This window comes from Acomys russatus, chromosome X, assembly GCF_903995435.1.
Source record: "Acomys russatus chromosome X, mAcoRus1.1, whole genome shotgun sequence".
Classification (NCBI taxonomy): domain Eukaryota; kingdom Metazoa; phylum Chordata; class Mammalia; order Rodentia; family Muridae; genus Acomys; species Acomys russatus.
In genome coordinates this window covers 59,143,830-59,163,412 of record NC_067169.1, presented here as the reverse complement: position 1 = coordinate 59,163,412, position 19,583 = coordinate 59,143,830, and the positions used below count along the sequence as shown (strand labels likewise).

At 39.4% G+C, this 19,583-nt stretch overlaps 1 pseudogene; it reads left to right on the top strand.

The window, feature by feature from the left end:
* Positions 1 to 5,789: 5,789 nt before the first annotated feature.
* LOC127185300 (L-lactate dehydrogenase A chain-like) lies at positions 5,790 to 6,695 on the top strand (annotated as a pseudogene).
* The last annotated feature ends 12,888 nt before the right edge of the window (positions 6,696 to 19,583 follow it).

Sequence of the window (19,583 nt, the reverse complement as noted above, 5' to 3'; positions counted from 1 at the left end):
ATATTAAATGTTCCATGTTTGCTTTTCTTTTGCTGTTATAAATGCCATGGCCAAAAGCAATTTGGACAGGTAAGGTTTTACTTTAGCTTACACTTCTAAGTAACAGTCAGTCACTGATGGAAGTCAGAGTAAGAATCTAGGGGCAAGACCTGAATGAGTCAGAGACCAGAGAGAAATATTGTTTGTTGCTTGTCTTTCTCTAGTCTACCCAGCTATCTTTCTTATGTAGCCCAGGGTTGCTTGCCTAAGAATGGTACAGCCAACAATGTTCTGGGCCCTAATATGCCAATTAACAAACAAGAAAAAGCCCTACAAACATCTCCACAGGCCTACCTAAAACAAATGTAGGTCCCTCTTTTGAGATGTGTCAAGTTGACAGTAAAACCAATCAAGACTGAAAGGAAAAGAGAGCCATTACATCAAAAACCAATGCCATTCAGAGGATTGTTGAAGCATACTATGCAAACATATTATGGTAAATTGAAAAATACAAAAGAAATAAATAAATTTTCAGAAACATGTTGCATATGAAAATTAACCTAGACAACTTTAATAGATATATAAGGAATGATAGTAACATAAAAAGTTCTCCCAACCAAAAACTCAAGGCCATATTTTTTTCTGAATTTTATGAGACTATAAAAGAAGAAAATCACTAATGGCCTTCAAATTTATTTTAGAAAATAGAAAAATGCCGCTAAACTGATTTTATGAAGTTAATAGTCCTCTGGAAATAAAACCAGGTAAGAACATAACAATTAAAATAATGAAATCACAGGCCAGTCTGATGAAGGCATATGCAAAATTTCTCAATATTGTACAGCACGTAAAACCAGTTTTCACCATGAACAGTGTTTTTTATTCTAGGAAGTATAGAATATATACAAACCAGTAAATACAACATATCATATTAACAGATTCAAGGAGGGAAATGGCGGTCTCTGTAGAGATAGGAAATATCTTTTATCTACATGATAAAACACCTGAAAAAACAGAATGTCCACTGTGTTTCCATTAAAATCAGAAACAAGAAAATGGTGTACATTTTCCCCATTATTTTTATTTTATATTTTTTACTTCCTTTCTTTTTTTTGTTTTTTTTATTTTTTTAATTTTATTAATTTATTCATGTTACATCTCGATTGTTAGCCCTTCCCCTGTTTCCTCCCATTCTTCCTTCCCTCCCACTTCCCCCCTTCTCCCCTCCCCTATGCCTGTGATTGAGGGAGACCTCCTCCCCCTATATATGCTCTTAGAATATCGAGTCTCTTCTTGGTAACTTGCTATTCTTCCTCTGAGTGCCACCAGGTCTCCCCATCCAGGAGACGTGGTCAGAAAAATGGTGCCAGAGTTCGTGTGAGAGTCAGATCTCACTCTCCACTCAACGGTGGAGAATATCATGTTCGTCGGCTAGGTCTTGGTAGAGGTTCGAAGCTTACTGCCTATATTCTCCTTGGCTGGTGCCTTAGTTTAAGGAGGACCCTAGGACCCAGATCTGCCTGTCATAAAGTTCTTCTTGTAGGTTTCCAGGATCCTGTGGGTCCTACTATTTCCCCATTCTTCCATGCTACTCTCGCCTAAAGTCTCAATAGGATGTCCTTTCTTCTGACCCACTTTCTTGGTAAGTAAAGTTTTTCATGGTACGTATCCCTTGGACTAGTGTTTTGATATAAGTGAGTATATACCGTTTGTCTATTTTTGCTTCTGGGTGAACTCACTCATGATAATTTCTAGATCAATCCATTTGTCCACAAATTTCGGGACTTCCTTGTTTTTAATAGCTGAGTAGTAGTCCATAGTGTAAATGTACCACAGTTTCTTAGTCCATTCTTCTACTGAGGGACACTTAGGCTGTTTCCATGTTCTGGCTATTATGTATAAAGCAGCTATGAACATGGTTGAGCATATGTCCCTGTTGTGTGGTAGGGCATTTTTTGGGTATATTCCAAGGAGTGGGATAGCTGGGTCTTGAGGAAGCCCTATTCCCATTTTGCTGAGAAAGCGCCAGATAGCTTTCCAATGTGGTTGTACTAGTTTGCATTCCCACCAGCAATGAAGGAGTGTTCCTCTCTCTCCACATCCTCACCAACATGTGGTGTCATTTGAGTTTTTGATCTTAGTCATTCTGATGGGTGTAAGATGGGATCTCAGTGTCATTTTGATTTGCATTTCTCTGATGACTAACAAGGACGAGCATTCTTTAAGTGTTCTTGGCCATTTGATATTACTCTGTTGAGAATTCTCTGTTAAGTTCCAAGCCCATTTCACAATTGGGTTATTTGGTTTTGTGGTGTTTAATTTCCTGAGTTCTTTATATATTTTGGATATTAAACCTTTGTCAGATGAAAGGTTGGTGAAGATCTTTTCCCAGTCTGTAGGCTGTCGCTTAGTTCTACTGACATTGTCTCCTGCCCTACAGAAGCTTCTCAGCCTCATGAGGTCCCATTTATTAATTGTTGACATTAAGGCCTGGGCTGTTGGTGTACTGTTCAGGAAGTTGTTTCCTGTGCCTATGTGTCCCAGGCTCTTCCCCACTTTTTCCTCTAACTGAATTAATGTCTCTGGTTTTAAGTTGAGGTCTTTAATCCACTTAGACTTGAGTTTTGTGCATGGTGACAAATAAAGGTCTAATTGCATTTTTCTACATGTAGACATCCAGTTAGACCATCACCATTTGTTGAAGATGCTATCATTTTTCCATTGAATAGATTTGGCTTCTTTGTCAAAAATCAAGTGAGCAAATGTGTGTGGATTCATCTCTGGGTCATCAATTTATTCCATTGATCCACCAGTTTATTACTTTGCCAGTGCCATGCTGTTTTAATTACTGTTGCTCTGTAGTACAGCTTGAGATCCCCATTATTTTTATAAAGTTTCATTTTTGTTTTTATTTATATGGATGTATCTATGTGGATGTATGGCATGTGGATTTATGTATTCACACAGGCCAGAAGAGCTTGGACCCCTCAAGATGGAGTTTCAAGTGGTTGTGAGTTGCCTAATATGAGCACTGGAAGCCAAATTTGGGTCTTCCAGAAATGTAGCAAACATGCTTAACTATTGAACCATCTCTCCAACTTCTCTACACTCTTTATCTATATGGTCCTTGAAGTCTTAGTCAGCTAGAGCAATAAAACAGGAGAAGAAAATACAAAGGATACAGATAGGAAAGAAAAAAGCCAAAGTATCTGTATTTGCATATAAGGGCCCTGAAAGATTTCACAAGAAAATCCTTAGACGAAATAACCACTTTCAGCAAAGTATCAATATACAAAATCGACATGCAAAACTAAGCACCTTTTCTCTGTGCACTCTCTCTCTCTCTCTCTCTCTCTCTCTCTCTCTCTCTCTCTCTCTCTCTCTCTCTCTCCTCTCTCTTCTCATCTCTCTCTCTCCTCTCTCCTCTCTCTCTCTATCTCCTCTCTCTCTCTCTCTCTCTCTCTTCTCTCTCTCTCTCTCTCTCTCTCTCTCTCTCTCTCTCTCTCTCTCTCTCTCTCTCTCTCTCTCTCTCTCTCTCTCTCTCTCTCTCCAGGGTTTCTGTGTAGCCCTAGCTGTCCTGGGCTCACTTTGTAGAACAGACTGGTCTTGAAATGACAGAAATATGTCTATCTCTGGTTCCTGAATGCTGGAATTAAAGGCATGTGCCAACATGCCTCTCAACAACCTCTTTGTAATAGTTTTCCCTATAAATGTTTTTTGATGCTCACCATAATGTGATATCAACAACTGTTGTTCCTTGGGTCAACTTGTCACTCTTTAAGATAAATGTTATAATTACATTCTCAGGAAGCCAGCTTCACACTGAACAACTGCTAAAATTCTAAAAATATTACAAGCTGCCTTAACTCAGCATAGTTTCTGTTTTACACTTTAAAATATCTTTTTCCAATCTTAGAGCATTCATGGCATGTGCACACATACCATAGTACACATGTAGAAGTTGGAGGACAGCATTCAGGGGTCAGTTTTTGCCATTCACCATGTTGTAGCAGGGTCTCTCTTATCATTTCTTCCACTACATGGCTTACTTACTCCAGCCTAGCTGGCCCACTATATCTGGATTTGTACATGCATTCTCAGATGAAGCTCATGTGACAGGCTTCTGTGGCTAACATCTTTTATCGAGCCCTGAATATCTGAAAGGAGTTAAGTAATTAAAACTCTCTCCTTAATATTTTGTTATTACCATGTGGTGGTTTGAATGAGAACAGCCTCCATAGGCTCATATATTTAAATGTTTAGTTCCCACTTGGTAGACTGTTTGGTAAGGACTGGGAAACATGGTCTTGGGGAAGGTGTCACCTTGTTGGAGATGGTATGTCTCTTAGGGTAGGATTTGATGTTACAAACACCCAGACTGTCTTAGTAACTGTTCTATCACCATGAAGAGACACCATGACCCAGGCAACTCTTACAAAGAAAAGTGACTAGGGAGTTGCTTGGGAGCTTTGGTTTATTATCACCACAGCATTGAGCATGGCAGTATGTAAGGCTCTCAGCCCTAGAAGAGATATACATTCTGATCTACAGGCCTAGAAAGACTAGACCTGATATTACTTTTGCCATATATAAAAGGGCATTTCCATTCATCGTGTTTTGGGCTTCAGTTGCCCTTTTCCACTTATATTTCTTTTTCTTTGCACTAAAAAGTTCCAAAAATGTTATTTCTGTTAGTTTTGTTTAAGAAAGTAGAGGAATGAATAAATGTTATTTTTTAAGTGAAACCATACAACAGTCAAATTCTAAAAATTTTATTGTTTTTAAATGCCATGAAAAAATTTAAAATGACAGTGAAAATAATTTAATTTTCTCTTTAGATCATTTATTATAACATAAATCTAGACAATTTATTTACTTAATGATTACTGTGTTTACATGTTTCTCTTATAATAAAATAATATCATACGGCTTCCCTTTTATGTTTCTCTACTACTAGCTACTAAACTAAGATACAAAATGATGATATATGTAAGCCCTCCAAAAAGTTTACTAATATAACACCCCTACAAGACACAAATAAGCCAAATAATGCTAATAAATTAACAACTAAAATATACCTTCTGGGACTAGGTAAATCACGTGGTGCTTTAGCACTTGTCACATAAACACTCGGATTTGGATCTTCAGAATTCAAATAAAATCCAAGCAGGGGTAGTGGCCTGCCTTTAGTTCTATCATCTATGGAGTTCCCTGGCAAGCTGGCTAGCTAAGATAGACAAATTGGTGGTCTCCAGCTTCAGGGTATCTCTCTACCACAATAAATAAAGTGGGGAGCACTTGAGGAATACACTGACATCAACTATGGGCCTCCATATATGTGCACCAACACACATACAGACACACACACATGCACATACACACACTCACACTACATACACATACAAAAACAGAACAAAATATACTTTCTATAAGCGGCAGTTCTCAACCTGTGAGTCTTGAGCCTTTTAGGGATCAAACAACCCTTTCACAAGGGTTGCTTTAGACCATCAGAAAACACAGATGTTTATATAATGATTCATAACAGTAGTAAAGTTACAGTTTGAAGTAACAACAAAAATAATCTTATGGATGGTGGTTACCACAACATGGAGAAATGTATTAAGGTCACAGCATTAGGAAGGTTGAGATCCACTGTTCTGTAAGTATTTGTTGATGATCTGTAATAAACCAGTTAATGAACAAGATAGAAAATGGCTATAGAACAGGTGGTTGAGCCACTGTTGCCAAGTCCAGGCCACACTCAATGCCCTACATTGTACATTAGTGTTCCCAAAATGTTCAAAGTCTAGATGGCAACTCTCAAGGACCAGATATGATTGTGAATCTTAAGGAAAAACAGGCCCCCCAGAACAAGAGAACAGTGGTGGTGCTGCTGTTGGTATGGCTTGTGCCATCAGTATCTTAATGAACAAATTGGCAGATAGCTTGGCCTTGTTAATGTCATGCAAGACAAACTGAAGGGAGAGATGATGGACCTCCAGCATGGCAACCTTTTCCTTAGAACACCAGAAATTGTCTCCAGCAAAGACTACAGTGTGACTGCAATCGCCAAGCTGGGTATCATCACAGCCGGAGCTCATCAGCAAGAGGATGAGAGCCGACTCAATTTGGTCCAGCGAAATATCAACATCTTAAATGTCATCATTCCCAACGTGTGAAGTACAGGCCAAACTGCAAGCTGCTCATTGTTTCCAACCCAGTGGCTATCTTGACCTATGTGGCTTGGAAAATAAGTGGTTTTCTCAAAAACCGAGTTACTGGGAAGTGGTTGCAATCTGGATTCTACGTGGTTCCATTAGCTGGGGAGAAAGGCTGGGAGTTCACCCGCTGTCATGTGTGCATCCTAGGGGAGCATGGAGACTCCAGTGCACATGTATGGAGTGGCAGGAATGTTGGTGGCATCTCCCTGAAGAATCTGAACCCAGAACTGGGCACTGATGCAGACAAGGAACAATGGAAGGAAGTCCACAAGCAGGTCGTGAAAAATACATCCCATCTCCACCATGATTAAGGATCTCTATGGGATCAAGGGTGATGTCTTCCTCAGTGTCCCTTGTGTCCTGGATTAAAATGGAATCTCAGATGTTGTAAAGGTTACTCTGACTTCTGTAGAGGAGGCCCGCCTAAAGAAGAGTGCCGATACCCAATGGTCGACCCAGAAAGAACTGCAGTTCGAAAGTCACCCCATGTCCTAACACTTCACTCTCCAGGTTACAGCAGGGTTTCTGTGGAGACAACAGACTGTCTCCTCCTCATCTGAGCTATTCTTAGTGCAGTTGTGTTAAGGTGGACTGGGGTAAACCTCAGTTCCCACAGCTCTACCCTGATGCTAAGTAGTACTTCTGTAGTTGTAGCCTGATTAGTGTAACAGTCCCACTGTCTCCAAGACACACAGCCAATTGTGTACAGGCTTCAGTAATCCTGAGAGTTGGCTGTGTCACTACCATGCACCCTCACCAAACAGGCTTAGGCCCTGTTCCCAATTAGTAGTAACCTAGCTCCAGTGTGTTAAGTCCATTATGAATATCTTGTGTATAGCTGTCTAAAGGATACTATTTTGTGTATTACATATGTATGTAGTGTACATTGCAATATCATGTAAAAAAAGTAAGATCTGAATATGGATGATGCAACCAACTATGCAAGTGTCATGCCAATGAAAACACCAAATGAACTGTGAAGAGTGAAATATATATATAATTCCCACCTGATTTTAACCATATTAATAATACATAAAACTCTGAGGGTTAAAAAAGTTCATCAGAAATTATTCAATCTCAATGTAAACAGTGTAAGTGGCTTCACTGGGATGTAAGCATACTACTTAAAAGTAGTTTAACCAAAGTTTTTAATAATGCACAAGTACGGTACAAGACTTGCCTGATTGAACAGATTGTGATAAGCATATTGTTTTTTTTCAGTCTTTTGGAAAAGAACTTACTGGCCACAGGAGAAATGTAATTTTAGGGGTGTGCATGGATAGGACACTATACACTGAAGAAAGACCACTATGATGATGTACTTGACCTCAATAAAAGCTTGGTGGTTCTGCTTCGGTCTTCTGAAATTAAAGGTAAAGTTAACTAACCCCTATAGTAAAGGATTTTTACCCTTCTTTTTAAATGCTACAAATATATATAGAAAAATCCTATAGAAATATTCACAACAATGTTGCTTGTAGTTTTATCTTTTCATGTGTATTTATAAATGATTTCTTGTTTTGTTCTGCTCTTATCTCTTTTTAGTATTTAATTTTCTTTGATTTGTGTTTGCTTGCTTGTTTTTGTTTGTTGTTTCTTTGTTTGTGGTCTTTCTTGACTTCCGCCCATGGACCAACTTGATCTAGATAGAGCCCTTGATTTCCAAGACCAGCCTCCAGAATATTTTGATTATGGCAAAGAGTCATCACACACAACTTCAATTTTCTGAATATTTGAGATATGTGTGCATGACATAAAAATGATCAGTTTTCATTTTTACTTAATATGACATATAGTTATCATAACTATAGGCTGCAAGTGCCACAGAAGTCTAAGATAAATTTAAAAAAATGTGAATGGTCAAATGAGTAAGATTGCTCCTCATTGTGTTTAAATAAAATAAAAGATTAAAATATTCTTTATGTGAAAAATAATTAAATAGCCATATACAAATAATTGACTCATAAAAAGTCAGGTACTATACTAAGGCTTGATTCTCACAACTAGGTAACAGAGCTAATATATAGTAAAACTGGGATTTGAGACAGACCTCCTATGATCTTAACCTTTACAACTATACCTCATGAGGATCCAAGATGGTGGCAAGCTGTGTGGACCGTGTTTGGAGGCTCCAGTGAACAATTCAGGGAATTGCACAGATTTCTGAGCCAGGAACACCAGGGTCCCCACACCACAGCAGCGGGAGTGCTCCATGGTTCAGAGGGACCAGGGTGCGGAGGACCTGCATGCCCCTGCACATGGGAGGAGCACAGATTTTCTCGGATCGGAGCAGCAGCGGCAGAGGCAGCAGCAACAGCGGCGGCACCAGCGCCACCAGCGTCAGCAGTGGCAGTGGCTGAGGTTTGCAGCTCTGAGCCTTCCGGTGGAGGCGATTGGTGTGGTGGCCGGTGGAAGTTGCTGCGGGAGAGGGGACTCTGGACAGGATTTGGGTCGCGTGGTGCTTTGTGACCCAAACTGGACTCAGCGTACAGTTCAGCACCAGAGTCCTGGGTTCAGCTCAGTGCGTAGTGCCCTGGAGACACTGTCTCAGCTCAGCAAGCAATTCTGCCCTAGGCACTAGCTCACCTCAGCCACAGTTCCCCTGCTGTGACACAGGCTGGGTGGAGCACTCATTTCCACCCTAGGCACCAGCTCAGCGTAGCCGCAGTTCTCCTGCTGTGACGCAGGCTGGGCGGAGCACTCAGCTCCACCAGAGGCACTAGCTCACATCAACGAGCAGTTCTGCCCAAGACACTAGCACAGCTCAGCGGGCAGTTCTGGGGCACTAACACAGGCTGAGGTCAGCACGCAGATTCAGCCCAGAGGCCCTAGCTGGACTTGCCGGGCAGATTGGGCCCAGAGACTCTAGTTGAGCTATGCGCACAGGCTTGGCGGCTCCAAGACTCTGGCTGGACTATTCACGCAGTATAGGCCTGGAGTCCCGGGCTGAATACAGCCTGCAGGGTAAGTCCAGAGTCCCTGGCTGAGCTCCGTGCGCAATTCCGCCCCGGAGCCTCGGGTGGAGCTCAGCGTGCAGTTTGGGGCCTGAGTCCCTAACTGTGCTTAGCAGACAGATTAGGCCCAGAGACTCTAGTGGAGCTTTTGGCACAGTCCCGGCTCTAAGACTCTGGTTGGACACAGTGTGCAGTTTGAATCCAGAATTCCTGGCTGAGCTTGGCGGACAGTTCAGGCCCCCAAATTTCTGGCTGGACTCTGTGTGCATTTTGTGCCCAGAATCCCTACTGAGCTCGGCAGACAGTTCAGGCCCTGAAAATCTACCTGAGCTCGGCATGTGGTTCGGGCCCAGAGTCCCTGGCTGGACTTGGCAGGGAACCCAGAAGGCTGTGGATACCTTGGCCTGACCCAGCGCTCATTCAGAGACCTGGAACAATTGCAGGACCCACAACACAAGAGAGCTGAGGATCACTGGCTGTGAGAGACAAAAACGACAGGGCTAACCTCCTGCCATCCACACCAGTGAAGTATCAGAGCTTCCAGCCTATGGAAATCGTGAGAAAACAAGTGAATCTATCATCAGACTCCCTCCATCCAACTCTGGAAGCTACCCAACAAAAACAAAGGCACCAAGATGTCTAAAGGAGAGCGTAAAAGCATACGCAAAAACTCCCAAAACAACATGGCGTCTCCAGTTTCCAGCTATCCCAAAGAAAACAACCCAGAGAACTCAAATACAAGGGAAATAGAAGAAAATGACCTCAAATCCATAGTAATGAGGATATTAATGGAGGAAACAAATAAAATTCGTAATCAAATGTAGGAGGACACAGCCAAACAGGTGAGAGACATAAAAGAAGCACATAGAGTAGAACTGGAAAATTTTCAGGAAAATGCAAACAACCAAATGAAAGAAATCAAAAACAGTTCAAGATCTGAAGACAGAAATGTATTCAATGATAAACACACAGACAGAAGAAAAACGAGAACGTGAGACCTCAGAGAAGAAGGCGAGCAACACAGAGGTGAGCTTTTCTAACAGAATCCAAGAGATGGAAGAACGAATCTCAGAGCTAGAAGATACAATCACAGATCTTGAAGCAACCATTAAGAAAAATGTGAAATCTGTAAAACTCCTGACACAAAACACCCAAGAAATTAAGTACATCATGAAAAGAAGAAATCTGAGGATAATGAACATTGAAGAAAGAGAAGATATCAGTCTCCAAGGCCCAGAAACTATTCTCAATAAAATCATAGAAGAAAATTTCCCCAATCTAAAGAAAGAGATGCCTATAAACATGCAAGAGGTCTACAGAACACCAAATAGAATTGACCAGAAAAGAAAACCTGCCCGTCACATACTAATCAAAACAAAAAACATACAGAACAAAGAAAAAAAATATTAAAAGCTACAAGGGAAGAGGGCCAAATAACATTTAATGGCAAACCTATCAGAATTACACCCGACTTCTCAGCAGAGACCATAAAAGCCAGAAGGGCCTGGACAGAGATCCTGCAAACCCTAAGAGACCACAGATGCCAGGCCAGACTACTTTACCCAGCAAAACTATCAATAACCATTGATGGAGAAAACAAAATATTCCATGACAAAAACAAATTCAAACAGTACCTATCCACAAATCCAGCTTTACAGAAGGTACTAGATGGAAAACTCCATCCCAAAGGGGCAAGCTACAACCAAAACTACCCAGGAAATAGATAACTATCCCATGGCAAAAACACAACTACACAAATGCTCGACTGGAACCAACATCAAAATTAAGACTCTGAACAGTCACTGGTCATTAATATCTCTCAACATCAATGGTCTCAATTCTCCAATAAAAGGACACAGAATAACTGAATGCGTGCATAAACAAGATCCAACATTCTTCTGCACTCAAGAAACACATCTCACCCATAATGATAGGCACTACCTCAGGGGAAAAGGTTGGAAAAAAATATTCCAAGCAAATAGTCACAAGAAGCAAGCAGGCGTAGCCATTTTAGTATCGAACAAAATAGACTTTCAACCAAAACTAATCAAAAGGGATGAGGAACGACACTTCATACTCATCAAAGGTAAAGTCAACCAAGATGACATCACAATTCTGAACATCTATGCTCCCAATACAAGGGCACCCACATTTGTAAAAGATCTCCTAAAAAAGCTTAAACCACACATCGATCCCCACACAATAATAGTGGGAGACTTCAACACCCCACTCTCACTGAAGGATAAGTCATTGAAACAGAAACTAAGCCGAGAAATAACATCATTAACCAATGCCATGGGTCAAATGGATCTAACAGATATCTATAGAACCTTTCACCCAAACAAGAAAGAATACACCTTCTTCTCTGCACCCCATGGAACCTTCTCCAAAATTGATCACATCGTAGGTCACAAAGCAAGCCTCAATAGATACAAGAGGATTGAAATAATACCTTGTATCCTATCAGATCACCATGCTCTTAGGCTGCAATTCAACAACAACAGAAATAACAAAAAGCCTACACGTACGTGGAAACTAAACAACTCTCTGCTAAATGACACCTGGGTCAGGGAAGAAATAAAGAAAGAAATCAAGGAGTTTCTGAAATTCAATGAAAATGAAGAATCAACATACCCAAATTTGTGGGATACATTGAAAGCAGTGCTAAGAGGAAAATTCATAGCACTAAGTGCCTTTAAAAAGAAATTGGAAACATCGCACATAAGCATCTTAACAACACAACTGGAAGCCCTAGAAAAAAAAGAAGCAGAAGCACCCAAGAGGAGTAGACGCCTGGAAATAATCAAAGTCAGGGCTGAAATTAACAAATTAGAAACTAAGAAAACAGTCCAAGGAATCAACAAAACCAAGAGCTGATTCTTTGAGAAAATCAACAAGATAGACACACCATTAGCCAAACTAACTAAAAGGCAGAGAGACAGTATTGAAATCAACAAAATCAGAAATGAAAAGGGAGACATAACAACAGACACTGAAGAAATACAAAGAATCATAAGATCCTACTTTGAAGGCATATATGCAACAAAATTTGAAAATCTAAGGGAAATGGACAATTTTCTTGATCAATTTCATTTGCCAAAGTTGAGTAGAGAACAGATAAAGAAGCTAAATAGTCCCATTTCCCCTACAGAAATAGAAGCAATCATTGATAGTCTCCCAACCAAAAAAAGCCCAGGGCCAGATGGTTTCAGTGCAGAATTCTACCAGACCTTCAAGGGTGAGCTAATACCGATACTCTTCCAGCTACTCCAAAAGATAGAAATGGATGGAAAATTACCAAATTCATTCTATGAAGCCATAGTCACATTGATACCTAAACCTCATAAAGACTCAACAAAGAAAGAGAATTTCAGACCAATTTCTCTTATGAACATCGATGCAAAAATACTAAATAAAATACTTGCAAAACGAATACAAGAACACATCAAAGATATCATTCATCATGGCCAAGTAGGCTTCATTCCAGGCATGCAGGGATGGTTTAATATATGGAAATCCATCAATGTAATCCACCATATAAACAAACTGAAAGTTAAAACCACATGATCATCACTTTAGATGCAGAGAAAGCATTTGATAAAATCCAACACCCATTCATGTTTAAAGTTTTAGAGAGATGGGGGATACAAGGCACTTTCCTCAACATACTAAAGGCTATATACAGCAAGCTAATAGCCAAAATCAAAGTAAATGGTGAGATACTCAAGGAAATTCCTCTAAAATCGGCAACAAGGCAAGGCTGGCCACTCTCTCCATATCTCTTCAATATAGTACTCGAAGTTCTAGCCAGAGCAATAAGACAACAAAAGGAGATCAAGGGGATCCAAATGGGAAAGAAGGAAGTCAAATTATCCCTGTTTGCAGATGATATGATAGTGTACATAAGTTACCCTCAAAATTCCACCAGAGAACTCCTAAAGCTGATAAACACCTTCAGCAAATTGGCTGGATACAAAATTGACTCAAAAAAGTCTGTATCCTTCCTATACACAAATGACAAGCTTGCAGAAGAAGAAATTAGGAAAGCCACACCCTTCACATTAGCCACAAGCAATATAAAGTATCTAGGAGTCACTCTAACTAAGCAAATGAAGGACTTGTTTGAAAAAAATTTCAAAACTCTGAAGAAAGAGATTGAAGATGACCTGAAAAGATGGCGTGACCTTCCTTGCTCATGGATCGGGAGAATTAACATAGTAAAAATGGCCATCCCACCAAAAGCAATCTACAGATTCAATGCAATCCCTATCAAAATAGCTACACAAATTTTTAAAGACATTGAAAGTTCAATTCTGAACTTCATATGGAAAAACAAAAAACCCAGAATAGCTAAAATAATCTTGTACAATAAAAGGTGCTCCGGAGGAATCTCCATACCTGATCTCAAACTGTACTATAAAGCAATAGTAATTAAAACAGCTTGGTACTGGCACAGCAACAGGCTGGTTGATCAGTGGAATTGAATCAAAGACCCAGATATGAATCCACACGCATATGGTCACTTGATTTTTGACAAAGAAGCCAAATCCATTCAATGGAAAAAGGATAGCATCTTCAACAAATGGTGCTGGTCTAACTGGAGGTCTATGTGTAAAAGAATGCAACTGGACCCATATTTTTCACCTTGCACAAAACTCAAATCCAAGTGGATTAAAGACCTCAACATAAAACCAGAGACACTAAGTCACTTAGAAGAAAAAGTGGGGAAGAGCCTGGAACATACTGGCACAGGAGACAACTTCCTGAACAGAACACCAACGGCCCAGGCCTTAAGGTCAACAATTAATAAATGGGACTTCATGTGGCTGAGAAGCTGCTGTAAGGCTGGAGACACTGTCAAGAGAACAAAGCGACAGCCTACAGACTGGGAATAGATCTTCACCAACCGTACATCTGACAAAGGTCTAATATCCAAAATGTATAAAGAACTCAAGAAGCTAAACACCACCAAACCAAATAACCCAATTGAGAAATGGGGCTTGGAACTAAACAGAGAATTTTGAACAGAGGAATATCAAATGGCTGAGAAACACTTAAAGAAATGCTCAACCCCCTTAGTCATCAGGGAAATGCAAATCAAAACAACTCTGAGATTCCATCTTACACCCATCAGAATGGCTAAGATCAAAAACTCAAGCGACATCACATGCTGGCGAGGATGTGGGGAGAGAGGAACACTCCTTCATTGCTGGTGGGAATGCAAACTAGTACAGCACTTTGGAAATCTATCTGGTGCTATCTCAGAAAACTGGGAATAGGTCTTCCTCAAGACCCAGCTATTTCACTCCTTGGGATATACCCAGAAGATGCTCCAGCACACAACAAGAAAATTTGCTCAACCATGTTCATAGCAGCCTTATTCATAATAGCCAGATCATGGAAACAGCCTAAGTGTCCCTCAGTAGAAGAATGGATAAAGAATCTGTGGTACATATACATTATGGAATACTACTCAGCTATTAAAAACAAGGAATTTCTAAAATTTGTGGATAAATGGATTGAGCTAGAAATGATCATGAGTGAGTTAACCCAGAAGCAGAATGACTTAAATTGTATATACTCACTTATATCTGCATACTAGCCCAAGGGGCATGTCCCATGAAAGCCTTCACTTACTAGGAAACAGGGACAGAGGGGAGGACATCCTATCGGGACTCTAGATGAGAGAAGTATGGGAGAATGGCAAAGTAGAAGGATCCAGAGGGTCCTAGAAACCTACAAGTAAAACATTATGATAGGCAGATTTGGGCCCAGGGGTCCCGCTCAAACTAAGGCACCAGCCAAGGACAATACAGGCGGTAAACTTTAAACCCCTACCCAGATCTAGCCAATGGTCAGAACAGTCTCCACACTTCAGTGGAGAGTGTGATATGACTTTCTTACATACTCTATGCCTCACATTTGACCATGTCCCCTGGAGGGGGAGACCTGGTGGCACTCAGAGGAAGGACAACAGGTTACCGAGAAGAGACTTGATACCCTATGAGCATATACAGGGGGAGATAATCCCCCTCAGGAACAGTCATAGGGGAGAATAAGGGGAAATGGGGAGGGAGGGAAGAATGGGAGGACACAAGGGATGGGATAACCATTGAGATGTAACAAGAATAAATTAATAATAAAAAATTTAAAAAAACAACTATACCTCATTTAAATAGTCTAAGCTCATGATACTTGAAAGAATTTAATTATATTATACGATGAACTACTTTCTTAAACTAATGTTTCTTAAACACAGTAACAGAAATACAACTTTGTTTTGCAATACTTACTTCAGTTATAATGGTCTAATATCTCTAAGCCCCTATATACCATATATACTGTTGCCACTTTTGAAACTTGATCTCACAAATACATACATATATATATATATATATATATATATATATATATATATATGCATATATTGACACATAAGTGAAGCACAGACTAGTACAATACAAACAGTTAATAATTATTCTTCTTTTGCATAAAAAATACACTTTCCTTAGTTGCACTTCATAATTTCAACTAAAGAGGTGAAAAAAGTGCATTCATGAATGATGGTAATTCAGCAATATAGTTCAACAAAACTGAAGAACCAAACACTAAAGTTACAACAAATTGGTTGTAAAATTGTAAATTTCAAGTATCATTTATTTTTATTTATTGAAAATGTATTTCCCCTCAAGACATATGTCTGTCCTTTATTATATTTTTTATGTATACATTTATATCATTACACATATATATACTTCCTACAGCAAGAAGAAACACCATGAAACAATCAGGAATTACATAAATGTTACATCCATACGTGTTCTCTTCAAGGTGTCAAACACAAATGAAAATGTATTTTATACAATATGTTCGATCATGGTTTTCTCCATCGCCTCCCAGATACTCCCTATTTCCTCACCCACCCAACTTCATGACTTCTTTTCCGTTCTCTTTAGAAATCAAACAAGACAAACAAAAAATCAAACAAATCAAAAATTTAAAAAGAATAATAACAAAAAGAAAGCACAGGAAATACACACACATGCACACACACACACACCAAAACACATTAAAAATCATAATATGCAAACAAAAGATCAGTAAGGTAAGTTTAAAAAAAGATAAGACATAGTAATATGAGACAAAAAAATTACAGCATTGAACTTGTGTTGGTCATTTACTCTTGGGAAAGGGGCTACCTTGAAGTGTGGTTACTATACTCAGTGAGACTCCATTGGAGTAAACGATTTTTTCCATTGCAAGAGAGTATCAATTGGAGACAGATTCTTGGTTAGGGATGAAAGTTGTGTCTACTTCCCTCTTTTAGTGCTGGGACTCTGTCTGGTATGAACCTGTGAAGGCCCTGTGCATGCTGCCACAGTTTCCATGAGTTCATATGGGCATCAGTCCTGTTGTGTCTGGAAAACTGTTTCCTTGGTGCCATTCATCCCCTCTGGGTCTCACAATTTTTCATCAAGTACCATTTACTATGAAAAATTCTTCAAGATAATAATTACTCATAATCGACAGAGCTCCTCTAGAGAATTATAATGCTAAAATAGCTTTACAAAATTAAGCACTCTGGAGTCTCATATAATTCTGTGCCCAGACGATACTTATTCTTCAAAGGTCAATTCAAAGGTTTTCTTGTTTGTGACACTTGTATTACTCATAGAAATGTATATGTAGCTACAAGAGTCTTGTCACATATGCCCTGTATATAATTACTCATACAGCTAGGTGGTTATCATCCTTAACAAGTAATACTGACCAAATATGTCTTGTATAGCAGACATTATTCATGTCATTATAAAAACACTGACTTAATTTTCAGACCAACTGCAAAGAACTATGTATTGTGCCCATTTTACATATCATAGCAATTAAATAATTTTCCCCTAACAATAATCAAAAAAGTTTTGTGGATATCTTTTTCCTTGAAGGGCTATGTCCACCATCCCACAGAGGCAAGAGGAGCAGAAGATGAGATGCAGTGCCTCAAAGGCTATAAGCACAACAGAAATCAAAGACTCCATTAATCACTTCAGGAGATAGTTCAACTTTATTCAGGTAGAACAAAAGCTATATAGCCTTTGGTGAGTGGGTTCAGGGCTCCCATGATAGGCTTTCGTACTTGGTGGAAACCAGGCACTTTAAGGATGCTTGTTTTACATTTGGCAGAATGCTCCTAACGTATGAACAGGAACAAAATACCTAATTATTCTATAGCCACTGGGAAGGAGGAGCTAGCATGGAGCTGTGTCAAGGGCCATACATCAAATGTGGTTAGTGGCATCTATGTCTAAAGACACTGTCCAGATGGAGTCAGGCAGAGATCCAGAGGCCCTGCTGTAGAGAGGGAGTCTTACACCAAAGGGAGCTCAGAATGGCTATCTGGACAGGGAGGACTGAAACCTCAAACAGCAGTTTTATAGTCATATTACTCTTCCTACAGGATTCAGTCTCTTGAATGTTCCTATAGTCTATGTGTGGAAGCACATACCTATAATCACAATCCTTGGGTTAAGACCAGCCTGGGCTACATAGTGAGTTGCAGGCCTTACTGAGTTATCAACCAAGAGCCTATTTCAAAACAATACAATCAAGCACCTACCATCCATTTCACCTTCACTTCAAAGACAACTTAGCCTTATTTTTGTTTATATGACCATTTCCAAATATGATGCATTGTGCATTGTAAAGCCCAATAAAGATGTTGAGTAACTATTTCCCAAATGAAATTTTTCAACAACAGCTGCTCAAACTAGCTGAAAGATCAGTGTTGGGAAACGCTGCTGCTAAGGCAGAAGTGTAGCATTACTGGGAAGCCTTGAGCTTACTGAGAAATGGTGGACTCCCTTTGTCAAAGAGGCTTCCTCTTCTCTCCCTGGGGTAGATCCCAGACCCCACAGCCTCAATCTGAGAAATCTCATGTAGCCCTCAAGGAAATTACAGGTTCAGCTCCCTTTTTTCTGGTAGAATCTGTTCTGCAAGCACCTATGACTCCACCCTATGCTAATGGGACATCTCAGTACCCTAGCCCCTCAGCCAATGACCTTTGTTCACCTTGGGTTTTCCTACTACCTCGACAAAGTTCCATATATTCCCACCACTCCTAGAATAAAGTTGATCTGCCTCCCCACAGCTGATCCTCGAAGTTCATTTCCATCAGGAACAATGGCCATGATCCTCACAGGCCTAGAGAGAGCCCTAACATATCAGATTTTATTTATTAATAAGAATGAATTATTGAAAAAACATGGATTTAATGAGACATAAAAAACAAACTCCAATTCATTTTTATGCTTAGCAGAATATTGAATACTATAAAAGTTTTCTATTTCTATGGTAACCAACAGTTTGTGAACCAACCCATGTCTATGCCCCACACTTTAAATGTCATTGACTTAGATAACAACAAAATATTTCACACTGTCAAAACACAATTTATTAATCTATCACAGTTCCCTTTCTGTAGAGTTGTACCCATATATGATTTCTCTAGATCATTCCTTGGTGACAACTCTAACATCCAAATATGATTTTAAAAAATAAAATGTTTAAGCATCTTCCTCTCCTAATAAAATTAACTTTTATTTTTTTATGTGCATTCTTAATTTTTTCAAGTTTTTTTCTTATTGATTATCAGACTCATTAAGACTAGACTGAATTTTAATTAAAGTTGCAAGTATTGACTTGCCATATGAGTAAAAGTGTTTGTTAGTAATTAAATTCTAAAATAAAAGGTCATGTCTGACATTGACTCATTGCAGATATTTAGGAAATTCCCTTTACCTTCTTCCTTAAGTATAGAAACATAGGCCATCTAATAAGTTCTTAGGATTATTTTCTATATTGTGGGATGTGTGAGTCATAGAATCATGAGTAATATTAGTAATTTCTTTCACAAAAGTGGCCCCATAGCATTTTATTAAGAACTCCCCTAGTCATTCATACACTTACTTTGACATTCATTTAAAAATGACAATTAAGACCCACTGTGTAGATCTGAGATGGCTTAATGGCTAGAGGCAATGATGCCCAGCCTTATGATCTGATTTCAATCCCAGAGACCTACATGGAAGGAGAAAACCTCCTCCTACAATTGTTTTGTAACCTCCACACCCATTATGTGGCACACACACACACACACACACACAAATAATTAAATGCACCAAAGAAAGTTCAAAAATTACCTACTGTGTGAAAGTCTTGCTCCAAATCATGTTTTTGTGCTGTGCTCTAGAAAAAAACAGCAGCTTTTTTTCTTCAGAGCATCATTGGCATTACAAGTTCAACTACTGAAAGAGTTGGGCAAACCTAATTCTTTACTAACTGAAAGTCTTTACCAAGGACCAAAAAAGCAATACTTTCCCTTTTCCTCCTACTAGGTTGGCTCCTCCAGCCTTAATACAAGGAAAGGTAGGTG